General features: G+C 36.2%; 1 pseudogene; it reads right to left on the bottom strand.

Annotated features, from left to right (window-relative positions):
* Positions 1–9,848: 9,848 nt before the first annotated feature.
* LOC123940778 overlaps positions 9,849–27,647 on the bottom strand; it is a 112,053-nt pseudogene continuing 94,254 nt past the window's right edge.

Raw genomic sequence — 27,647 nt, 5'->3', positions numbered from 1 at the left:
AGAAATTGCTTTAAAACATAAATGTGTAATAGTCCACTGACATGGTTTATTTGTGAAAGAAGTAGACATTGATAGATTTTATTTTCCTTTTATCTCGTGGCTCAAATTTTTAGTTATAAAGTTACATTCATCTAATACAAAAGGGCATAACATATGCTAACTTTTTACTATTAAAAGTGGTATTTAACTCAAAATTAATTTGGGGATGATTTTATTTTCTTCAAGAAGAATCATTCCTTAGTGTTCTTCATAATTACAATAAATATCACAATTTTAGGTAAAAACTGACACAATATTCTTAAAGGAAGTTATTTTATGTTTTATATTATTGAATAAACACATATATCCTTGACAAAGAAAAAACTGTTTTGTATAAACAGGATAATTAAAAAATAAAAACATATTTTCCTTCAAATCTTCTACTTTTTTCTCAAAATAATTTAGTCATGAAAATTATATAAGAATATAGAAATGTGGGGCACCTGCGTGGCTCAGTGGGTTAAACCTCTGCCTTGGGCTCAGGTCATGATCTCAGGGTCCTGGGATGGAGCCCTGCATCGGAGCTCTCTGCTGAGCAGGGAGCCTGCCTCTCTCTCTCTCTCTCTCTCTTTCTGCTTGCCTCTCTGCCTACTGGTGATCTCTCTGTCAAATAAATAATAAATAAAATCTTTAAAAATATATATAGAATCTGCTACTTTAATAATTCCATTTTCACTGTTTCTTAAGTTAATATGATTTTATATAGAATCTTTGCTATATTTGATTTTCAGTCCTACAGCCTGTTAGATTAACTGTGTATATAACTACTTACCTTAATCTTAGTAGTGACTGTGCCTCAGGTATGATTATTTGACAAATCATCTAATCAAGCATTGTCCTAGGCTCTTTAGGAGAATTGTTAACGCGTTAGGAAAAAGCCCCTCTTTTAATACAATAGAGTAGGGACAAAAAGACAGATTATCCAATTATACTATGATTCATGCAACTTTCATCATTCTAATACATATTAGCATTGAGGTAGGTGTATAGATCCTATTCATGAAAGGAAGTCAAGTAACTTTTAGGTGCCACTGTAAATATTTCATATTCTACCAATACTACTTTTCCTTATGTACATTAATTTCTTTTTCTGTACCTGAAGCAAAATTTTCATTGTTTCCTAAATGAAAGATATGAGAAAATACAATATAATGAGCAAAAAGCCTAGACAGGACTAAGCTTGACTAATGAAATATTCTATAAAAGATGTATTTTCTTTAGTGGCCCGATTCTGCATGCTAAAATATTACTTTCATTCTGAGTTAGGGCCCATGAGATTAAACCACCTCTCTATAACAATATCAGTAAGGAAAATTTTCTAGGACATGTAGAGACAGTTAAAACACTAATATATGATGGTTAAACCTACATTAAACATAAAAATGAATACAGTTCACTACACAATTAAAGCATAAACATATATAAACATGAAAAAACATATATAAACAGGTAGGTTTACCTTTAAATCTCATTATGCAAGTGTATTTTTATCACAGTAGTTTTAGAATACAGTAGGTTCTTTCTTGATATGTTAAGATATAAGAAAAGTAACAAAGTAAATATATCTTTCTTGAATGTCAATTGAGGAACATTATTCTGTTCAATTAGGGACCATATTTCTGGAACATAAACTTTTGCAGAAAAATCTTCAAAACTAAAATCAGGAACTGCTTTAAATTAATATTAATTTCACATGAGGTTTTCAACTTTTATTTTTTAAGTACATAATGCATTTATCTTTTAAAAAGATTTTATTTATTTATTTGAGAGACAGAGAGTGAGAGAGCATGAGAAGGGGAGGGTCAAAGGGAGAAGCAGCAGACTCCCTGCTGAGCAGAGAACCCAATGTGGGACTCGATCCCAGGACTCCAGGATCATGACCTGAGCTGAAGGCAGTCGCTTAACCAATTGAGCCTCCCAGGTACCCCATAATATATTGATATAATACAAATTTCAAGAGATTTTTTTAAAAAAATTTAGGTCCTACCTCTATCCTTTGTCCCAGACTATATTTTCAAATGATGTTTCCATAGAGAACACTCTTAGAAGTTAGAGATAGTGTCTCCTTGTAGAGCAGAGAAGGGTCATGTTTATGCCATCATAAAAGATTTGGGTTTCCGAATCCCAGGGCTCCTGAAGTTTAATAGTGCCAACCTATAACACAAACCACTGCATTACAAGTATCTAGCTGAGCCATTTGCATCACCTTCAAAGAACTTGGAGGCAAGAGAAAATGATAGAAATGTGACGATGCACATGTTGCTTGCCTGACTTGAGATATAAAGTCCTTTATCCCTGACCTAAGATTTTGTCTTCCATCAGTGCTGATGAGATTGGAACAGGCTAACTTATTAGCTTGTTAGTAGGTTAAAATCTCAGAGCTTTCATATTTCTTCACAATTTTGCAGTAAGGACAAAATGCTAGCAGACATGGCTTACTGGATAAGGAAATATAAAGGCCCCAATGGCAGCTGCAGGTATACAAGAAGACTCTCTATGATCTGGCTATGAATGCTCTGGTCTAAGTTGAGGGTAAGGAGGTTGAGGTGTATGTCTCTCATTGTCCTAATCCTCCAGTGAAAGTTCAGAAACTGAGTTATGAGAAGTAGGCTTGCCAGGATGTCTTGGGAGACACCTGGGTGGCTCAGTTGGTTAAACATCTGCCTTTAGCTCAGGTCATGATCCCAGGGTCCTGGGATTGAGTCCTACATCAAGCCTGCATTGGGCTCCTTGCTCAGCCACAAAAACAAAATGCTCCTTGTTCAACCACCAAAACAAAATGAATTCAGAGGCTTGCTTATGAGGGCAGAGCTGCTCTCTCCCCAAATATCTTCTGATTCCTCCCTGTCGCTCTGCTTTGATTTAGCTGCTTTAAAGGGGAAGATAATCACAGTTGAGGTCTGTCTATCCCCAAGGAGGACTATAGGCCATACACAACCATTCATGTATTCTTGGAAACTTTGAGAAGAGGAGGAATTCAAACTTTAATGGCTCTGCTGGAAACCATATCTAACCCTTCTTATCCCATAGCCGAATAAAAGGTGCTAATTTAGGTAGGGAAAGAGAAGATAATCTGACCTTGTGTGTAGAACCATTTTGATCAATTTAGTTTACTTTGGTTGCTACACTAAAAACTCCAACAATTAAAAATGATATTAATTTTAGTTATTATAAACACTGAATGTATTATGTAAAAATCTTTGCTATATTAATGACCTCAATTCAATTTACTCATTCAGTGATGACTTCTGAGTTTCTATAATAACACATTGCTGGAGCTATAAGGATACGGTATCTTAATACCTCGTATACAGGAGGCACTTAAGTGATCTCTTGAACTGATCTGAAGTGAGATGGATCAATTTCATTAAAATCTTCTTATTAATGTATTGGGTAGTAGGGAACTGATAGAAATTAAACATTACAATGAATATATATTGAAGTTCTCTGTCAGAGGAACTAAAAAATCAGTTAGTTGCAAAAGCAAATAATTATCAAGGAGATGACAGAGGCTTGGTTCTAGGGGAGCATTTGTTAGAGCAAGTGAAATTTGAGAGAGAAAATAAATTTGAATGATACCACCTCAATCCCCAACCATCTAATATTCAATTTTCTACCTATAGTCACCAGCCTGAAATGCATCTTATGACCTGAAAACCACTTGATTTGGGCAATGTAATAGTATATACAGCTATACCTCATTTTATTGTGTTTCACTTTATTACACTTCATAGATATTGCATTTGTTTTTATAAATTGAAGGTCTGTGACAACCTTGTGTTGAGCAAGTAGAGTCTATTCGTGCCATTTTTCCAACCGAATTTGCTTGTTTCATGTCTGTGTCACATTCTGGTAATTCTCACAATATTTCAAACTTTTTCATGATGTTTATTATACTGATCTGTGATCAGTGATGATGACTCACCAAAAGCTCAGACGATGATTTGCATGTTTTTAAAAAGTAATTTTAAATTAAGGAATGCACATTTTCTTTTTAGACATAATGCCAGTACACACAGAAGAAACTGCATTATAATGTAAACATACTTTTTATTGGCACTGGAAAACCAAGGAATTCATTTGACTTGCTTTATTGTGATTTTACTTTATTATGATAATTGCTTTACTGCAATGGTCTGGAACCAAACCCACAATATCTCTGAGGTATGCCTGTACTGTAAGGATACCAGAGTTTAGGGTAAATTATCTCACAGATTTTTCACAGTACTCACAAGCAGTTTTCATGAAATAGCCTGGAGAAAGTGAGCTCTGTAGGAAGCAACATAAATGGTAATCTACTTTTCCCTGTAATATTAAATTCATAAGAACTAGAATTTTCAGAAAACTCATATATAAAGTGGGTGGAAAAATTAAAGTAATTAATGGGATACAAGGCATAATTTTTAAAATGCAAATCAAATGTCTACTAGATGATTCATAAATCAGGATATTTTGTCCCCTCACATACACTGAGCTGCTGAAGTCACAGATATTTTGAATTAGTCAAAATAACAGAGGCCAAAACTTGCTCTACATGTTGAGTAATTAAACTACAGAAAATAAATTTTTCCTAAATTCTCTAAATATTTAGGGCAAAAACAAAACAACAACAACAAAAAACCTGAAGTATTTGTTTTATTTGCCTACTGAGGTATCACATATAATTATTAATACAGTTCCAATAAAAGTTAAATTTCTCCTAGGATTATTCACAAAGAATTTCACGGAGTTGTGTTTTTTTTTTTTCTTCTTCTCTATGAAATACCAACTCTTATGATTCTAAAACTTTTCTAGTCCAGCTAGTTTGTCTCTGGATGTGGAAACACTGGCATTGGCTAGAATAAGGAGCTAATTAGGTCTGCAAAGGTTTAACAGTGAAATTACTCTTTCCCAGTGGTTAGGCCCAACCCTGGGAAAGGGTGTAGGTCAGTTCTTAATTTAAGCAGAGTGGGTAGCTCTTCCCTAATGTGTTACAACATTAGTATGCTCCTACAGTTAAATGTTGGGTTTATTAATTGGGAAGAGCTTTAAGAGGCAATGCTGTGGAGGGCAAGGTGAGCTTTCCAGGTTTCTGCTCACCTGAAAGTCCACTGGGACATTTTTAGAATACAAGTGAGTTCTACAGTTATGCTATACTGACCAAACACTATAAAAACTGAAGATTAACTTAAGTCAACTGTAGCACGAGAAACTTTACATTAAGTTAATATGCAATAAAAATATGTTTAACTCTAATGTTTTCTATTTGGGGCAAAAATTCTCGGGACTTTTTCTTAAATATTAAAAATTAGCAGACTTATGGAATGCAAGTTAATTTTTCATTATAATATCTAACATATGATTGAAAGATGTAACTCCATTTTGAGGATTTAGGTGAAAATTTTTATTATCTTCTCAAAATACTCAAATATAAACACTTGAGACCCAATTTTTATTTCTCAATGTCACATTTAATAGATGGCACCTTGGCCTCCATTATAAATTAGATTGTGTAATATAAATAATTAATGCTTAGAAACCACTAAGCAAATTCTGACACACAGGTAAACATTTTACATAAGCAATAAGTTCTCATCATCATAATCATAACTCCAACCTTCCCACTCATTCACTCAGACCATACCAATCCACCTTTGAAATAGCAGTACGATTACATTAAGAATATGCTGAATTATCTATCTTTCACAATAGAGTTCAAGCTCCTTGAGGAGAGGGATCATATATTCAACTTGTACAATGTTGGGTCTCCAGTACATACTGCAGCCTCTGGAACCAAATGGGCATTTAATAACTCTTTGATTAATTAAGTTAAACAGAGAAATGGAAGCAGCCCAACCAGAGGATTAAGAGAAAATGTACTTTCTAGTGCAGTCCACTTCTAAGCTAAGACCATTTGTGCTGATTAACTCCTGCTTCTAAGCTTTGGACTATTGTGTCCTTTGGTATTAAGTCAGAGCTAAACATTTCCTTAAGCCACAACTGGGAGAATCCCTTTCTTGAATGTTATCAATTTGAATTTTGTCTGGTTAATATTTAGACATTGTTTTGTATGTTAGTCTGTCACCTACTAATATTACCCACATTTTTGTGGTATAGAAAAAATAAATCTGACTTGAACTTTCTCTGAAGTATAAACATAGTATTGATTGATTGATTGATAGAGATCATAATATTTCTAAACAATTCTGCTCCTAAGGACATTATTAAAAAATTGTTAATCATACTCTCAAACACTAATTGGAATAGGAGAAGTGGTAACTCACTTATTTTATCATTTTATAAATCTCACCTTCATTATTTGCAATTCAATTAAACTTCCATTTCACTTCATTGTTGTATGTATGTATTAGATTTTGACAATTAATATCTGCAAAATGCCATTTATAGATACATTTGGCTTCCTCCACTATTCCTTTCATTATACATATGGTTACTATTACTATTATAATTCTCAACTGACATTTAAGTATAAGGGATCAAACAACTTATTAAAACTTCTTCCAATAAAATCTTTGTGTGTGTGTGTGTGTGTGTGTGTGTGTGTGTGTGGTGTATGAAATATACCAGTCTAGGACTTCATTTCTGGCAGGTCCTGTCTTATTCTGGTCAATTTTATTCTCCTCACTTTCTAATTATCAACTTATCTTTTTTAAGAAGTTTGTTTTTTCAAGAATGTTTCCGTGGTGTGATAAAATAATTGTTCTCTGATATAATGTGGTAGAGGTGCTAATTATCACCACAATGGCAACCATCTTACAATACATAAATGTTTAAATTAATACGTTGTGCACCTTAAATTTAGGCAGTATTATATGTCAAATATATTTCCCAAAAAAGTGGAAAATTATTGTAATCTGATATAATTGAACAAAATTCCTGCTGACTTTTTTGTAGTCTATATTTTGCCCTTTTACTCTCATGAATCTGTCATAATTGGTAAAATAATGCATACCATCTTCTTCTGGAAGCACTCATTTTATCAAACCGAATTAGTGCATTCTCTCTGGTACTTGAGATAGGAGGAGAGCTCAAATGAGTAAGTACCTCCATTGTTCATTCTTATCCATGTCAGAGAGTGCTCCTTAGCTGTCTCCTGGTATTTCTGAAGTTTGTGTCTCTAGGTAATCCCAAAACAAATGAGGAGAAAATAAGAGAAAGAAGGCAGTCATTCAATTAATCAAATAGTTCCTGAACTCCTACTCTGTGGCTGGTAATATTCTAGACTAGAGGGATACCTCAGTGAACAAAACAGACAAAACTTAGCCCTCATGAAGCTTTCTCTATATGCTATGTGGGCCACTAGAACTTTCTATGATAATGAAAATGCTTTCTGTCTGTACTTTCAATACGGGAGCTAGCCACTAGCCACATATGGTTATTGAGCACGTAAAATGTGGCTAGTCTGACTAAATCTTAAATTTCTACTTCTATTTAATTTTAAGAAATTTAAACTTCCACCTGTGTCTAGTAGCTTCTGTACTGCACAGCGTGATCCCACAGTGTTTGTATGGGTCTTCGTCGGTGGGGGGTTTGAATCAAGGCAGGTTGGGTGGACATGGCATAAGAAAATGAAAATGAATGAGACTCCTTCTTTCAGACTTCTTAGTCCTTTTCAAGACTGAAAGTCTGGTTAAAGTTATTCTGAAAGCCACAAGATATATGAGTCCCTGAAATACATAATTAAGCTGCAAAATGGTCTTTTTACTCATAGGCAATCATGTTGATGTCACAATTAACGCCTGAACACCAGTTAATGTCCACATAGGGAAGAATAATTACAAAAAGTCATTAATTAGGGTCTATTTACAATTCCATTGTCAAAACTAATTGCCTGGAGTAAGATGTTCTCCCTTGATTAATGGCTTTATAAGTGCAAGGCCAAACCTATGAAGGCGACTGTTTCCCAGGAAAAGTGCTTACGGTTCTGGTGGCAGCTAATACCGGGTAACAACCATCACTTGTGCTTCGGCAGTCCAGCCCAGACTTCACTGTTAATTTCAAGACAGTTGATTGAGTTTGGGGCATTCAGTAGGTGACCCACATTCCACTTTTTCTATAAAGATGCAACCCTTTGCAAAAATAGAACCTTCTGTTCTTGAATTGTATTGCTTTTATTTTGGAAACTTCAGCCAATATGTGATACGGAGTTATGGTGAAAAACTTAAGTTCCTCTTTGGTACAGACTGCTGTGTGCATTCTCTATCCTATTCAGTGATCTGTCTACCTTAATTCAACCTTAGATTTTTGGTGCGTTTATATTTTTAGTTGTTTTTTTTTTTTTTTTAGATTTTATTTATTTATTTGACAGGCAGAGATCACAGGTCGGCAGAGAGGCAGGCAGAGAGAGGGGGGAGAAGCAGTCTCCCTGCTGAGCAGAGAGCCCGATGTGGGGCTTGATTCCAGGAATCCGAGATCAGGACCTGAGCCAAAGGCAAAGGCTTAACCCACTGAGCCACCCAGGTGCCCCTATATTTTTGGTTTTGTTTTGTTTTGGGTTTTAATGTTTGGTTTTTTGTTTTTTTTTTTTCCAAATTCACGCTTTTAATAAAAGGTACCAATTCTCAAATGATCGAATAAATACATATATAACAAAAGTGAAAAAGGTAAAAGTAACTATAGTGAGATAAGGTTCTTCCAAAAAACACCACCATTTTGTTCATTCCTCCGCCCACCCACTCACCCTTCCTCTGACCCACCTTTACACCCAGCTAATTTTATTAATCCCTCTAGGGAAGGTTCCATATTAGCCCCAGAGCTCACCAGCTCCTCAGTAAACAGTCATAAATGTGAAAAAGCCAACAGCTGTACAACATGGTCTATGGTGGTGAAGGTGCAGTGCTCTGTCCTTCCTGGGAGAGGATGTGGGTGCTGACCGGCTAAGGAGGGGTGGGCCGGGAGCAGTCACCACTGTGTCTTAGCCCTGCGACCACAGACTGCAAAACCCCAGCAGGTTTGGAATGACACCCAGGAAAACTTAGCAGTGCCTAATAAATGACAGATACAACTTACAGGACCTCACGGAAGTAGACGGTCACTGAAACCAAAGAGCATAGGGTTATTTTCCTGACCCATGGTTTTGGTAGAAAGATAAGAAAAGTAACTTTACACTATCTACTAAAGCTTCTTCCTCTTGACTTTGCCTGCCCTGAGCTTCCTACCTTCCTAGTCCCAGGGTTTCTAAAGGTGAGGTGAGGACAGCCCAGGGCAGGCGCTAGCCACTAGAAACAGCTTCTCTTCACCCTGTTCCACCTGGAGGATGGTTTTAGTATTGAAGTTACTCATTTTTAAACGTTTTCACTTGCACAAACTTAAAGCTGTAGTTGCAGCCCTAAAAAGTGAACATTTACCCAATTCTTCTGTCCTTTTCTCAGAAAAGAGGCAGAACAGCTAAAATTGGGTAGCAGTGCTTCCAGGGGCAAGTTAAAGGAATGCACTGAAATGCCATCCGGGAAGGTATTTAGGGCGTTCAATCGCAGACACACAAAACAGATTGTAGACATTTGCAGGAAATGTCACTCTGATTCAGCCACAGCCAGTGGTGGAGCATTTACCCGATCCTAAAATTAGCAACTGTTACTCATATTAATCTTACTACAATCTGATTGCAGATAACTCTACCTCAGACTAAAATAAAACCACAAGTAGTGCCACATGTAAAAAACCAAAGGGAGAGAAAGTCTAACACAGCCAGGCCATCCAACTTGGCGTCCTACCGCTGGAGGGCTGCTGGGGAGGAAAGTCTGCAGGGAACCATGTAGGAGTGCTTTGAATGTTTCCCCCCATTTGATTTAGTCCCACAGTTCTTTAAGTTATTCTCTTGACTGATAGAATAAAATATATCCAGATTCAGAATTTTTTGATATATTTGATGCCAAGCCATAGATTTCCTCAATAGCTTGGGCATCTTTCTTCTCTACAATGTCATCATCAAACCAAAGCCCAAAGCCATGACTCTTCACAATAGTAATACAATGCCCGCTATTAGGACCACTGCCACAGTGAACCACCTCAACCACCAAGTCATACATGCAGTCCATGTTCACGCATTCCCCAGAAGTGCTGAAGAGGCAGAGTTCCAGGGAGAAGACCACCTGGTGAGACAGCTTGGTGTACCTGTGGGGTTGCTCCATGTTCTTGAACCGCTTTAGGTGCAGGGCCAAAATCATGGCAGCTCTTTCACTCTCTTCCTTTTCTGGGCCTCCTGTTTGCTCTGGCACATTTGACAATAACATGTCTGTTCGCTACACAGTGTTTCTGCGTTGTTGAAGTCTCTCAGACAGTGGGTAATAGATGCATTCTGCTCCATGTCGACAGAAATCTTCTTCTTTACCCTTACCCATATTACAGATGGAGGCAATGTTTCGGAGAGTCGTTAGTCCAAAGGTTGCAGCAATCCCACCCCGCTATCTTTATAAAGTGGAAACAGGACTGTCCATGGCAGAGCACTGGCGGGGAGGTGGCCTGGGATCCCGCTTGCAGTTTGGCCTGAAGGGAAGGTGGGGGGCAGGTTTGTTTTTTTGTGTAATCCAGGATGCACATATTTACTGGGCCCTTGGATATTGAGGTGGTACCCAAAGAGCAAAATAGTCCAGCAGCCAAGCTGGATGCTTTCTCTGGCCTCTCCAGTTGTAATTCCTATACCCTTCCTCTGAGCTTCCAAAACTTCTTCATTCTTCTTCCAAACTTTTTCATTCCATGAAACCACCTGAGGATTGAGACAAGTATTCAATGATGGCAAATCTTTCCCAGTCCAGGAATTCAGTACAAACTCATAGAATTAAATGAGGAAATGAATTGTTTGAGTAAATGAGTAAATGGGTAAATGACTAAAGGAAAGTAAATTCAATTGTTCAATTGAATCCCATGAGGAAATAAAAGCACATTTGAATCTCCCACATTTTGTATTTCGATAACAAAAATTGAAGCTTAATGAATACCTTCATATAATTTTGTTCTCATCAATATATTAGTAAAATAAACAGAGCCCTAGTTCAGCGATTAAAAATGGCATTCCCCTGATGAGAGTAAGTGCTATCGTTCAGTATTGTATTCTGACTATTTACTGTTATTAGTGGTTTGTAATTGTGGAGTGAAAATACACACAGAACCCCTTGGCAAGGAGCAGTCATAATCCCCACATTTCAGAATAACTTATTAAGCCATTATGCATTACTTTAGTGCTGCATGACAATAAAATGGAAAATGTTAAATACAGTAAATACAATAGAATGTTATTGCTTTCCATTCATTTCCATATATTACTGACATATATATGCATATGTGTATATACACGTATGTCTGTGTGTGTACAAGAAAGAGAGAAACCATAATGAGTGCAAAGAGAATTTTCCACATTTCTCACACCACTTTTTTTTTTTTTTTAAATCATTTCAGGACCTCCAAAAGTTGCCAGGACAGAATTAGATATGTAAGAAATCGGCTAGAAGAAACTGGGGAAGAGAGAGTAAGACCTCTGAGGAGAGCTGAGGTGAAATCTGAATGTACAGCAACTAAAGGCTGTCAGCTGACCACAATCTCCACCACAAGGTTTCTGTGTCAAGGAGGTCTGAGCGAATGTCCTATGGTAGCTGCAAAACGACCAACCACCCTAACCAGATGAAGGATAAAACTGTCATCATAAAGTATTCCCCCTTATAATATTTCAGTGACTATCATTATAAAATCTCATGTTAGAACTGTTCTAGATTAAAGGACTAAAGAGATATAATAAAATGTAATGCTGGTCTTAAAACAGTATAAAATTTTAAAAATATAAAATAAACAACAGTATATAAATAAAAAGTTTAAACTAGGGGCACCTGGGTGGCTCAGTCGTTAAGCGTCTGCCTTCAGCTCAGGTCACGATCCCAGGGTCCTGGGATCAAGCCCCACATCTGGCTCCCTGCCCCTTGCAGGAAGCCTGATTCTCCCTCTCCCAGTCCCCTTGCTTGTGTTCCCTCTCTCACTGTGTCTCTCCCTGTCAAATAAATAAAAATCCGAGAAAAGGTTTTTTTAAATAACAAAAAATATAAAATAAAAAAGAGTATAAAATTTAAAAAACAGTATAAAATAAAACAGCTATAAAATATATTTGGGGACAGTTGGTAGCATTTGAATATGGATTGGTAAATGATTTTAGGAAAATATTTTAAACTTTCAGATGAGCTAACAGTATTGTGGTTATATAGGAGATTTTCAAATTTATTATAGATGTATATGTGATATTTAAAGATAAAACACCATGGTATCTTTACTTATAAATACATTCATAACAACAAAAAAGTAGCAAAACTGTCCAAATGTTAATAGGAATTAAATAGGTTTAAGTATGAGGCACCTGGGCAGCTCAGTGGGTTAAAGCCTCTGCCTTCAGCTCGGGTCATTATCCCAGGGTCCTGAGATCGAACCCCACATCAGGCTCTCTGCTCAGCAGGGAGTCTGCTTCCTCCTCTCTCTCTGCCTGCCTCTCTGCCTACTTGTGATCTCTGTCAAATAAATAAATAAAATCTTTTAAATAAATAAATAATAAATAGGTTTAAATATATATCTGTTTATTAAATATTTCTCTAGTGTAATGTGAATTTGGATATTACATAGTTAAGATTTTAAAGAAAAATATGAGCCACTGTCTTTCTTTTCAAACATATTCTAGGGGTACCTGGGTGGCTCAGTTGTTTGAACATCTGACTCTCAGTTTTGGCTCAGGTCATGATCTCTGGGTCCTGAGATGGAGCCCCCAGGTGGGGCTCTGTGCTGAGCAGGGAGCCTGCTTGGGATTCTCTCTCTTCCTCTTACTCTGCCCCACCTCCCCCATATATACCCATGGGCCCTCTGTCTCTAAAACAAAACAAATTCTAAGCAAAAGAAGAGTTTTAATAACTAATGAAACAAAATGTTATTACTCAGGACTCCTGGGTGGCTCAGTTGCTTAAATGGCTGCCTGTGGCTCAGGTCATAATCCCAGGGTCCTGGGATTAAGTTCTGCAGGAAGCCTACTTCTCTCTCTGCCTGCTCTCCCTCTGCTTTTGCCCTCTCCCTCTTTCTCTCTCTCTGCCAAATAAATAAATAAAATCTTTTTTTTAAATCTCATTATTCTACATTCATGGTAAATTATGAATAAAGATATAAATAAATAAATTTTATTTCATCTATAGATGAAAACTGTTTTTTTTTAATTTTCTAACAGAAATTCACTTTATTGTAACTACTTTCAGAATCACACATGGAGCACCAGCGTGGCTCAAGTCCATTAAGCGAATGACTCTTGATTTCAATGATCTCAGGGTTGTGAGATTGAGCCTGCATGGGGCTCTGTGCTGAGCATTGGGCCTGCTTAAGATTCTCTCTCTTCTCCCTCTGCTCCTCTCCACTGCCCACAAGCACACGTGATCAAAAAAAAAGAAAGAGAGAAAGAAAGACAGAAAGAAAACCACACTACAATGAGATGCACTTTTAATGTGCATCACTCAGATGCCAAAGGATCCATTTCTACAATTTTTTATATAAAGGAATATTTGTTGTGAAATTTATTTCAAAATGCTAATTTAGCTTTAGTTAGAAAATCTTTAAGAAACAAATAGTATTACTGTATGTGGGTGGTGAACAGATTGGCAGATCGTAAAACTCCCAACTACATCTCTCATTTTCTGTGGTTACCTCTCTAGTCTCAACATTACCCTACTGAGCATACGAACACAGATGGTGTCTACACCTATCATGGCAAAGCACTGCATAATGTGTAGAATTTCCAAATCACTTTGTTGTATACCTGAAACTAATACAGCATTATATGTCAACTCTACTTCAGTAGTAGTAACTTTAAAAGTAATCAGATCATGAGATTAAGGTAGACTACCTATAAAATTTATAATATGTTGAACAGTGAGAGAATTACTCTAGTCTAGATACTTAAAAAAAAAAAAAAGGGCACTAACTGAGAAGGGTGCCATTTTTGCCAAAAGCTAATACTGTGGTTACAAAGAATGACTTTACATAAAGAGATTTAAGGGGCACCTGGGTGGATCAGTGGCTTAAGCCTCTGCCTTCCACTCAGGTCATGATCTCAGGGTCCTGGGATCAAGCCCCGCATTGGGCTTTCTGCTCAGCAGGAAGCTTGCTTTCCCCCCTCTCTCTTCCTACTTGTGATCTCTCTCTCTCTCTCTCTCTGTCAAATAAATAAATAAAATCTTAAAAACAAAACAAAACAAAAAACAAAGATTTAAGTGTGTGCCATATTTATCATCACTTTAGTCCTCCAAATTAACACTTTCAGTAAGGTCTGACTTCATACACATGATAGAGATCACTAAAAAATGATAATCTAGTTTAAATAGGATAAAATTCTCTGAGATTCTACAGCAACATAAATGCAGCCAATAATTAAAAACACATTTATTCTTCATGTGCTTTTAGCATTAGCAGCTTATACATATGAAAGAGAAAGGAATCTTATTCATGCACATTACACAGTATGATGAAGCTAAATTATCAACCCAGCATCTTATACATTTGAATTTTCCTTTCTAGATAACACGATGGATTTTTAATAGTGCCTTAGTAGCTATGTTTCAAGCTCTGCAGAAGTCCTAAATACCATTTCAATCGATGAAGAAGTATCAGTGTCTTGGTAATACAAAACATCTATTCTTATATCATCTTAGTGATTACTGTATGCTATGTTAAATTCTGCTTTTCTGAGTGGGCTCCATATCCCATCTGCAGTGCAATCTAGCAATCAAATACTTCAAAACTTCAATCAAGTGCTTCAATTCTTAGCAAACATTAATATTTTCCCTCTGCTGGCAGAAACAATTACCAACACAATGTATTTATTCAATTATTATTTTTCACTCAGTCATACATACATTCACTCAACCTTTCAATATTACACAAGATTCTAAGGATATAAAAGTAAATAGTCAAGGCACTCTCCCTAAAGGAATTATGTAAAGGGAGACGAAACTATTAATTTTAATGCAAAATGTAAGCCCTATCATAGAAGTAAGCTGAATCTCTCCCCTATTGCATTTCCCCAGGTATAGGACCATCTCTACATGTAGAAAAATTCAGTTCTTCTAGATTCAAATTTGTTAGAGTCGATGGCACTTGTTATTGTTGTTTCCAAGTCATTGCATCAAAACTGTGTTTAAGGATGAGTGGCCCCTATTACAAAAACAACAGCCAAAACACACATCTCCATCCCTACTCCCTCTAATTATGATTCCACTGATTTTATGCAGGTTCCCAGTTCATGTTCTGTCTCTTCTTGTGGGCACAGCAATAGTGGTAATTTTCCACACACCTTAATTTGTTATATAATACTTTTGGTGTGGAGGGTATGTTCGCACCCATCCTCTCACTGTCACAGTCCTCCTCCTGCCCCACATTCTCTTCTAACCAAGGCTATCTTCTCTTTTCTGATAATGTTTGCATTATGTGTGTCCATATTCAAGGCAGCTAAAAATTTATACAATACAGTAATGTCTACTATAAACAGACAAAGAAGTTAGGCAAGGACAAGGCAAGGACATCAAAGTTCTTTTATAATGTAAGGGTAGGGTGACATATGATTGGGTCACCAACCATTTGCCAACATGCACATAGAGTTATGATAGCAGAAAAGCACAGACAACTAATATTTTCTATGAAATTCAAAAAATTTGTCCTATGAGCTAAGGATGAGTATACCAGATTGTACAGCAAAGAAAAGACACTTCCAGAAGATAATATGACTCTTTTTTTTGTAAAGTAAGACAGAATGTGTTGTGTATTGGGAATGGCACATAATTTATTATTGTTGGATTACAAGGTTTGTTGAAGAGAGTTTCAGAAATTAACCCAGACAGGTAGCAAGTACCCGCTAATAGAGGACTTTATACTATACAAAGTCTGGATTTTAAGTTATATGTGAAAATACACAATAAATAACTTTAAGCAGAAAACTTACATGATTTAAATTTGAATTTAGAAAGATCATTCTTTCTCAACTGTAAGGATGAATAGTCTAGAGTAGTTCAGAATCTATGAAGATAGAATTACCTAGCATTGAGATTAACAAAACCTAGAAGAATATGATTTATTTCCTTTGTCTTTTTATGGTGTACCTGTTAGATAGAAATAAGTGGATATATGATTATATGTGTTTCAATAGGAAATATTATCCATAGCAAAAACAATTTTTTTCATTTGTTTGTTTGGTAGTAATTTCCCAGTAAATATAACACCCTGACCTTAATCCTTATCTATAGTACACCATCCCGCAAGTCCCTGCATTCTTTACCTGACAGACATCTAACCAGCACCAATGTGCAGCAAAGACCAGGCTAATGATTGGTGAAATGTCCCCTCATTATTCTAAAAGCTTTCAACTCTTAATACGTCCTTGAAGTTTCGTGTAATGAGTGTAAGAGATAAAGTATAACATAGGTAAAAATACTTTCTAAGCCACAGTTGTTGTTTATTTATTTAGCTTATTTATTTAGTTGTTTATTTACTTAGCTTCTCAATGACTACTTCACTTACCTATCTAGCTAGCTTTATACTCCCTAATTTCACAACATATGGAAAACCAACAACAAGAAAAGTATAAAGGCAACTACAAAGCCTAAGTGAAAACTGGTATAGGGAAAGGAAGTGTTATGGGATGAGAGTCACAGTAAAAATATGTGCAAGAACTAAAGGCCAACAAGGTGGCTAGAATTAACCCATATTTGAAGCTTAGCTCCTTGTTGACCAAAGAGAAAGGAAAATACTATGAGTTATAAAAATACTCACTTTTGGGCGCCTGGGTGGCTCAGTGGGTTAAGCCGCTGCCTTCGGCTCAGGTCATGATCCAGGGTCCTGGGATCAAGTCCCGAATCCGGCTCTCTGCTCGGCAGGGAGCCTGCTTCCTCCTCTCTTTCTCTGCCTGCCTCTCTCCCTACTTGTGATCTCTATCTGTCAAATAAATAAAAATCTTTAAAAAAAAAAAATTAGCATCCTTCTGCTAAATCAAAACCATTACCTCTTCTGAGCCAAGCTAAGGCTGCCGTTGGAAGGCAGGTGGGTGCAAGACTGTATGAATGAAGCTTCAAGTTTCTGTTTTGAGTTCTGAAGGAAAGAAATGTTCCTGAATTCCTTTCTGACCAGGAGGAGATGCTGAAGAACATTGTAAATGGATCCCGAGGAGTGGGTAGACCCCCAATTTAAAATGACACCCTAGAGGAAAGTTAACCAAAGCTGGAATGAATGTATCATTTTTGTCTAGTCTCATATTACTGAAGAGACCTTAAAAGTAAAACCACATTATCACTAATGCTAAAAGTAGGAAAGTGGCAGTAGGGAACAAGATAAGGGCTTTCTGCCATCTTTATATGATACTGACAATAGACTTGTTAATATCTGCTAGTCTCAATAGGAAGGAAATTCTACTATTTGTGTCATGATTTAAGTGGCTCAGAGCTGGGTCAGGCCACAGGCCATGAAATTTGCAAGAAATGTAACATGCAAAAGACATTGCTAATAAGTTTTGGAAAAGAAGACCAGAAAAGAAAAGGAAACTTGTACCAATAATTAAATCACTTAAGGGACTAGATAGCATTCAAATTAAACTTTATGGAAATTACCAAAATTAAGAGTTTATTAAATGGAAAAAATCAGTTGACAAATTGGTGGAGATTGAAATACAAATTAAAAGTCTGGAACACTAAGTTTAAGAAATATATTAAAGCAATACTTCAGACAAACTCATCAAAAAGAAAGAGAGAGAGAGAGGATCCAAATAAATTCAGAAACGAAAGAAAAGAAATAACAGTGTAACACCACACACACAAAAAGGGAATCCTGCCATTTGTAATCACGCATGGATCGATCTAGACCCTAAATGAAATAAGAGTCAGAGAAAGATAAAAATCATATTATTTCACTCATATGTAGGACTTAAGAAACAAAACAAATGAACAAGGAAAAAATAGACAATAAAACAAACTTTTATATATAGAGAACAAACTGATGGTTACCAGAGAGGAGGTGGATGGGGGAATGGGTGATACAGGTGATGGTGATTAAAGAGTACACTTATTATGATGAGCACTGAGTAATGTACAGAGTTGTTAAATCACCATACTGTATGCTTGTATACTGTATAATTAACTGTATGTTAATTATATAGGAATAAAAATAAATAAATTTTTTAAAAAGGAAATGTATATGTAATTTTGTTAGGGACTGCTGAATTGCTCACTGTAATGGGTTTTATCATCTGCATTTCCACCAGTAATTAAGGAAGATGCCACTCAGTCTTGCCAGTAGAATGTGTTGCCAAACTTTTAAATTGTTTGCCAACCCAAGAAAAGAGAAAAAGTAACTCACTGTAGTTTTATTTATTTTCCTCTTATTTTGAGTAAAATTCAATTTCATATAAGAGAAATATATTAATAGAACCAAAAAGACAGAAAGTCTATGAAAATGGAGTCAAAGTTTAGAATAAGACTCACTGTCTACAAATTATTCCTCAATATGATAACAAAATAGTATCCAAGTCCAGATTAAACCCAATTTCAGTAGACCCCATGTTATGATTCTCCTATTACACTGGAGTTTGATTATATTTAATACTGCTTAAAAAGATGTAGCATTTAAAATTCAAAAAAGGAAGAAAAACAAAATAACCAAATAGAAATCATAAATTGTAACTCAGAGGATAGCTTGAGGAGAAAAAGCATAGGTAAATAAGAGGTTCTAAAGAATACAAAGAAAAATATGGAGGGAAGAGATATAGAGACCTGGTCCTATAGATTGCAAAAACTCAGAGTTCTAGTTGTGACTGACTTAAAGGAAAAAAAAAAAAAAAAAAAAAAGATAAACCTTGATAAAATTCCAGAGCTGTAAGCTAACCAAGAATGCATTACAAATAAAAAGAATCTGCTATGGACAAAGAAAAAAATTTCCACCCACACACTCTATATGAGAAAACAATAAACAAATGACCCTGATAAAATAGCAAAATGAATAAGCACAGAAATCTTAAGAGACAAAGATAAAGAAGAAATAAAAGAATGGGAAAAAACGTACTCCTCTTTAAAACTTAGAGTTAATTTTAAATGGATAAAATCAGATCTCTGTATATTTAACAGAAGTACTGAAAGACCTTTTCAATGGATGAGACATGTGACAATAAAAATGCTTCTGCTAATTTAGAAAAAAAAGGTACTAAATCTAGGACAGCAAAACTTAGGGAAAAGAAAAAGAAATTAATCCAGCATTCTTAACTGGTGGAGAAGAGATAAAACAGAAAAATAATATATGCAAATATTGTGAAGGTCTTATAAGGTGAGAGGAAGGAAAGTAGATGGGAAGAGTTGAGAAAGAAAGTATACTGCTGGAATCAATGGTTGGAACTTCATTTTCATATAAGAGTAAGGAATACTAGGTTTCCTTGTGAACATTGGAAAATAGCTACTAACAATGGGAAAAAATAGAGGAAAATTCCCAAATTAACACGGGCGGCATAAAAGGAAGAGTTACAACATTATTAGACCTTACAAAATAAGGAGAAGGGGCGCCTGGGTGGCTCAGTGGGTTAAAGCCTCTGCCTTCAGCTCGGGTCATGATCCCAGGGTCCTGGTATCGAGCCCCACATTGGGCTCTCTGCTCCAAAGTCAAATGAAACATAAATATAAATTTAAATTGGAAGAAATACCAAGTATGTAAGTTATTAGGCTAATTCTCCAATAAAAGTTGAAAAAAATCAGATTTTTTTAAAGTCTGAAAATGAATAGATTAAACAAAGGGATATTAAGTAAACATAATACAAAGCAAGTATTAAAATACTGATACCAGATGGGGTAACTGGGAGATGGACATTAAGGAGGCCATGTGATGACAGGAGCACTAGGTATTATATAAGACTGATGAATCACAGACCTATATACCTCTGAAACCAATAATATATTCTATGTTAATTAACTGAGTTGAAATAAATAATAAATAATAGTGATACCAGGCAATACAGAATTTAACATCAATTGACAAAAATATGCAAATTTGAGGGAATGGACATTCTACTAATTATAAAATAATCAGTATTAAAGAGATGCTTGTATGAAAGTAGTCTCAGTTACCTATACATATATGATATACTTTTTGTGGGTTAAGATAATTTTTTTATTAAATTTTTTAAATTTTTTTATAAACATATAATGTATTTTTATCCCCAGGGGTACAGGTCTGTGAATCGCCAGGTTTACACACTTCACAGCACTCACTATAGCACATACTTTCCCCATTGTCCATAACCCCATCCCCCTCTCCGGGATCCCCTCCCCCTAGCAACCCTCAGTTTGTTTTGTGACATTAAGAGTCACTTATGGTTTATCTCCCTCTTAATCCCATCTTGTTTCATTTATTCTTTTCCTACCCCCAAACCCCCCATGTTGCATCTCCACTTCTTCATATCAGGGAGATCATATGATACTTGTCTTTCTCCAGTTGACTTATTTTGCTAAGCATAATACCCTCTAGTTCCATCCACGTCATCACAAATGGCAAGATTTCACTTCTTTTGATTGCTGCATAGTATTCCATTGTGTATATATACCACCTCTTCTTTATCCATTCATCTGTTGATGGGCATCTAGGTTCTTTCCATAGTCTGGCTATTGTGGACATTGCTGCTATAAACATTCGGGAACACGTGCCCCTTCGGATCACTACGTTTGTATCTTTAGGGTAAATACCCAGTAGTGCAATTGCTGGATCATAGGGTAGCTCTATTTTCAACATTTTGAGGAACCTCCATGCTGTTTTCCAGAGTGGTTGCACCAGCTTGCATTCCCACCAACAGTGTAGGAGGGTTCCCCTTTCTCCGCGTCCTCACCAGCATCTGTCATTTCCTGACTTGTTAATTTTAGCCATTCTGACTGGTGTGAGGTGGTATCTCATTGTGGTTTTGATTTGTATTTCCCTGATGCCCAGTGATGTGGAGCACTTTTTCATGTGTCTGTTGGCCATCTGGATGTCTTCTTTGCAGAAATGTCTGTTCATGTCCTCTGCCCATTTCTTGAATGGATTATTTGTTCTACAGGTGTTGAGTTTGCTAAACTCTTTATAGATTTTGGATACTAGCCCTTTATCTGATATGTCGTTTGCAAATATCTTCTCCCCTTCTGTCAGTTGTCTTTTGGTTTTGTTGACTGTTTCATTTGCTGTGCAAAAGCTTTTGATCTTGATGAAATCCCAATAGTTCATTTTGCCCTTGCTTCCCTTCCCTTTGGTGATGTTCCAAGGAAGAAGTTGCTGCGGGTGAGGTCAAAGAAGTTGCTGCCTGTGTTCTCCTCGAGGATTTTGATGGATTCCTTTCTCACCTTGAGGTCCTTCATCCATTTGGAGTCTATTTTTGTATGTGGTGTAATGAAAGGGTCCAATTTCATTTTTCTGCATGTGGCTGCCCAATTTTCCCAGCACCATTTATTGAAGAGGCTGTCTTTTTTCCATTGGACATTCTTTCCTGCTCTGTTGAAGATTAGTTGACCATAGAGTTGAGGGTCTATTTCTGGGCTCTCTATTCTGTTCCATTGATCTATGTGTCTGTTTTTGTGCCAGTACCATGCTGTCTTGATGATGACAGTTTTGTAGAGCTTGAATAGAGCTTGAAATAGAGCTTGAAGTCCAGAATTGTGATGCCACCAACGCTGGTTTTCTTTTTCAAAATTCCTTTGGCTATTCAAGGTCTTTTCTGGGTCCATATAAATTTTAGGATTATTTGTTCTATTTCTTTGAAAAAAATGGATGGTATTTTGATAGGGATTGTATTAAATGTGTAGATTGCTTTAGGCAGTATAGACATTTTCCAAATATTTGTTCTTCCAATCCATGAGCATGGAACATTTTTCCATTTCCTTGTGTCTTCCTCAACTTCTTTCATGAGTACTTTATAGCTTTCTGAGTATAGATTCATTGCCTCTTTGGTTAGGTTTATTCCTAGGAATCCTATGGTTTTGGGTGCAATTGTAAATGGGATTGACTCCTTAATTGCTCTTTCTTCTGTCTTGTTGTTCGTGTAGAGAAATGCAACTGATTTCTGTGCATTGATTTTATATCCTGACACTTTACTGAATTCCTGTACAAGTTCTAGCAGTTTTGGAGGGGAGTCTTTTGGGTTTTCCACATATAGTATCATATCATCTGCAAAGAGTGATAGTTGACTTCTTCTTTGCCGATTTGGATGCCTTTAATTTCTTTTTGTTGTCTGATTGCTGAAGCTAAGACTTCTAGTACTATGTTGAATAGCAGTGGTGATAATGGACATCCCTGCCGTGTTCCTGACCTTAGCGGAAAAGCTTTCAGTTTTTCTCCATTGAGAATGATATTTGCAGTGGGTTTTTCATAGATGGCTTTGATGATATTGAGGTATGTGCCCTCTATCCCTACACTTTGAAGAGTTTTGATCAGGAAGGGATGCTGTACTTTGTCAAATGCTGTTTCAGCATCTATTGAGAGTATCATATGGTTCTTGTTCTTTCTTTTATTAATGTGTTCTATCACATTGATTGATTTGTGGATGTTGAACCAAACTTGCAGCCCTGGAATAAATCCCACTTCATCGTGGTGAATAATCTTTTTAATGTGCTGTTGGATCCTATTGGCTAGTATTTTGGTGAGAATTTTTGCATCTGTGTTCATCAAGGATATTTGTTTGTAATGCTCTTTTTTGATGGAATCCTTGTCTGGTTTTGGGATCAAAGTGATGCTGGCCTCATAAAATGATTTTGGAAGTTTTCCTTCCATTTCTATTTTTTGGAACAGTTTCAAGAGAATAGGAATTAGTTCTTCTTTAAATGTTTGGTAGAATTCCCCTGGGAAGCCATCTGGCCCTAGGCTTTTGTTTGTTTGGAGATTTTTGATGACTGTTTCAATCTCCTTACTGGTTATTGGTCTGTTCAGGCTTTCTATTTCTTCCTGGTTCAGTTGTGGTAGTTTATATGTCTCTAGGAATGCATCCATTTTTTCCAGATTGTCAAATTTGTTGGTGTAGAGTTGCTCATAGTATGTTCTTATAATTGTCTCTATTTCTTTGGTGTTCATTGTGACCTCTCCTCTTTCATTCATGATTTTATTGATTTGGGTCCTTTCACTTTTCTTTTTGATAAGTCTGGCCAGGGGTTTATCAATTTTATTAATTCTTTCAAAGAACCAGCTCCTTGTTTCATTGATTTGTTCTATTTTTTTTTTTTTTTTTGGTTTCTATTTCACTGATTTCTGCTCTGATCTTTATGATTTCTCATCTCCTGCTGGGTTTAGGATTTCTTTCTTGTTCTTTCTCCAGCTCCTTTAGGTGTGGGGTTAGGTTGTGTATTTGAGATCTTACTTGTTTCTTGAGAAAGGCTTGTACCACTATATATTTTCCTCTCAGAACTGCCTTTGCTGTGTCCCACAGATTTTGAATCATTGTGTTTTCATTATCGTTTGTTTCCATGAATTTTTTCAATTCTTCTTTAATTTCCTGGTTGACCCATTCATTCTTTAGAAGGATGCTGTTTTGTCTCCATATATTTGGGTTCTTTCCAAATTTCCTCTTGTGATTAAGTTCTAGTTCAGAGCATTGTGGTCTGAAAATATGCAGGGAATGATCCCAATCTTTTGATACGGTTGAGACCTGATTTAGGACCCAGGATGTGATCTATTCTGGAGAATGTTCTATGTGCACTAGAGAAGAATGTGTATTCTGTTGCTTTGGGATGAAATGTTCTGAATATATTTGTGATGTCCATCTGGTCCAGTGTGTCATTGAAGGCCTTGATTTCCTTGTTGATCTTTTGCTTGGATGATCTGTCCATTTCAGTGAGGGGAGTGTTAATATAAACATACATATATATGTATGAATATATCTCATTAATAGTCAAGAAGAATGGAAGGAAAAACCACACAAAGCACAGAGAGAAAAATGGAAGAACCTATCAATGTGCATTATTCTTGGGTGATCAGGAATGTACTGATTGGAAAGAACAGAAAGGGCAAGCATATAATGGAAAATAAACTTCTTCAAAACTCCTTGGTCATATGATACAATCCCACTCTTGTAAAATGATGTGCATGTGAATATGCAGAAAGAAAATTGTAAAGTCTATCCTGTTAAATATCAAGACATTCTATCCTCATTGGGAAAGGAGAAGAATATCCATAAGATTTAGAAAAAGGCATTGGAGGTTGGAGAAGACAGGTGAGAACTTTTTGTTACAATGTTTTTATACCATTTAACTCTCTTTCATATGTGTTGCTTTTGCAATTTTAAAATAAAACCCACTTAATGCAAATAAATGAGTATGTATCACAATATATGCAAAAGGGGTGCCTGGGTGGCTCAGTCATTAAGTGTCTACCTTCCACTCAGGTCATGATCCCAGCGTCCTGGGATGGAGCCCCACATGGGGCTCCTCCCTGCTCCGCAGGAAGCCTGCTTCTCCCTCTCCTACTTTCCCTGTTTGTATTCCCTCTCTCACTGTCTCTCTTTGTGTAAAATAAATAAAATGTTTAAAAAAAAAAAGAATATATGCAATAAAAATCTATAGGCTTTGAGATGCTTTGACCCATATATAACCACTTTCAAGATTATCTTGACAGAACTACAAACATTTAAATAGTCAAGAATGGCTCATTTAAATACTGCCTTATACTTTAGGATGTCATCATTTAACCACGAGCTTGTTTTAAAAGTCCCTCACAATAAATAAATGTTTCTAAAAGTCCCCCAGAAATAAAAATAGAAGTCCCCCATAACAAACGAATATATCTAACATTATTGGCAAACAAGCTGTGTATACATCTGGGGCAACATATATAATTTTGTTGATATAAGAAAACAATGCTTACTTTTCTTAACTCCAAATGAGCAGTTTAAAATGCCAGCAAACATCCAAGCTAGTGAATCTGACTCTGATATATTCCTTTTCAGGAAAATATAGACAGTTCAATCTTGTATATGGTTCCTAACAATCAGTATTTCAGAAGAATAAAAGACATTTCTGGAACATCCTGGTAGAATCTTCTTATTGCCCTTGTCCCACTTGTTGAGGGACCTATATGTTCCGGTTTCTTGCAGAAGATTTATGTGCATGCATTTGTTGTACACATATAGATATAGACCACATAGGGAGAGGTGTTTTGAAATTTCCAGAGAAGTTAAATTCTTTCCTGTAAATAAAATTTTTCTTTGTATTTTTGGAGAAGTATCTTATGTGGCAGCTGAAAGTAATTTTTGAACTCCCATAAAAAGCTTCTCACTAGGGATATATCTGATCTGACACCTAAGGGCAGGTGACAAGCTAACCACTCCTCCGCCCAAATCAAAATCCTTGGAGGCACTGGCTCTCATTGGTAATGTATCTCACTACCTGTTAGCATGATATTTATGTTTAGCAGGAAAGAGGCTGCGACTATATTGAGGCAAAATGCTGGTCACCTCAGCTAATGAAAAGTAAAGTACGGAGCAGAAAGAGTAGAGCTCTAGAAACCAAAGACCTGGCAAGACCAGAAAGCCCCTGTGGCTTTGGCACAGTCATTTAGCCTCCTCGAACCTTATTTCCTTTACTGTTAGAACTGTTTTGCAATTTACTCACCGACCTTTGCTTATAAGAAAAGTTGGGTCCCTAAGGATGTTAATGTCAGTACCAAAGCAATCAATTTAAGAAGTGTTGCTGATCCAATGAACGTCATGATACGAAACATTGTGTGAAATCATGCATTAGATAAACCAGTGCAAATGACTTAATTCCTTCCAGATACCCAAAACTGTTTAACTTCGCACAGTTTTGTTTTTATTTGTTTGCTCAGTTTTTGAAACTTCACACAATACAATTTGGGAAATGATGTGCTAAGTGATATTTGATGTCCCTTCTAGGTATAAAAATATATAATTTATTAAATAAATCATTCTAAGTAGAAAAGTTATATCACCTGTGTTTTTGCATCACAAAGTTGGCACAATTTTTTACATTTAGCTGTGTTCTGGCGTAACCTAAACTAAGCAACAAAAACACTTTCTTCCTTGTAGCATAAACAATAACAACAACAACAACAAAAGAACAGTTTTCTCTCTGCAACTTTTTTCTTACTCATCTGCTCACCAATTTTACTTATCATTTACTTTTAGTACAGAAACACATTTCTCAGGATAATACATAGGTATGATTGCCAAAAATACTTATTATATTCCATTAAGTAGTGATTTCATGCACTTTTTCCAAATGTATATAAATTCTGTTTAAATCAAGTGCTGGTTTCCACCCATCCAACTGAAAATTATAATTTTTTTTTTCCTACAAAAGCTTCCAAAATAGTTTTCACAGGTACACTGAATATGTACGAATCCAAAATTAATTGTTTTCCTGCCTTCTTGAAAGATGCCCGAGCCCAGAAGATACTGCCATAAAAGGAACATACTTAATTTACACCAACTTTAAAATAACCTGGCTGTGGCAAAGCATGACCAGACAGCTGCATGTAGCAACAGTCCTGCAGTCACTTTGCATTTACTAACTATTTTGGTTCTATAATGAGGATCACTCAGCTCCCCCAGACCTGTGCTATCTTGAGCAGCTTCTAAGGCTTTGAGAGCTTGAGCAAAGAAATAGTAGGAGGCAAAAAAAGGTAAATGGTTCCTGATCATTGCCACCATTGGCACCAAACAAAAGGGATGGTAGGCATCGCTGAGCTGACTCAACTCTGCAGAACGTATGCTCACCCAGAGTCAGGGGCAACACACAGCACCTCATCATTGTACATGTTTCCCTTCTGTTTTCTGCTCTGTTAGGTTTTTATTTAAATGCAGAGATCTGACTGGAACATCAGAGAATTGCTTTCCATGGACTGGATATCCAATTATTATGACAATAGTCAGCAAAGAAAAATTAATTTCATGTGAAAAGTGACAAAGCTCAAACAAAATGTGACCTTGAATACAGATGTATTCATATTGGGCAAAGAAACTGCTCTTTCTTGTCAGTCATGCAGATATTAGCTTACTTACATAGGGGGATGTGGCTTCTTGCAAATTTATTTTAAATTTTCAGTATTAAAAAAATGTGGGTATATTATTTCTCACATCCAACCTGAAATTTTCCATCAAAATATGCAAACTTTAAAGATAGTATCAGACTCTTAGGCCTTACTATAATATTTCTCACACTATTTGAGAGTCTTCTAAATTAGTGAACAGGAAATATATCATCATAAGATAGATAGGAACCTAGCTTGTTCTAGGAATAGAAAGAAGGAAAGCTGGTGCAAATGTAAAGAGGTGGAGGAGGGGGTAAAATCATATGAATAACAATTAGCAACGTGAATGCCATTAACCCACTGTGGATTTTATAAACAAAATAGCATGATACGATTCATAAGGGGAAGAAGTCACATGGTCTGCCATTAGAAAATGGATGCTAGGGCAGTGTAGGGGGATGATGCCTTGCACTAGTACAGAAATACTAGAAATGAAAGAAGTAATGAAATTCAGAATACATTTTTAGTGGTACTGAAAGATTTTCTGATGGATTAGATATCGCAGAGTGAGGAGTCAGTTCCCTTAATCGAGTATGACACCTTGAACCACTTCCTGTTAGATTCAGGGACAATATGGT

The sequence above is a fragment of the Meles meles genome, chromosome 4 (genome assembly GCF_922984935.1).
Source record: "Meles meles chromosome 4, mMelMel3.1 paternal haplotype, whole genome shotgun sequence".
Classification (NCBI taxonomy): Eukaryota; Metazoa; Chordata; class Mammalia; order Carnivora; family Mustelidae; genus Meles; species Meles meles.
This window is presented reverse-complemented; position numbering and strand designations above follow the sequence as displayed.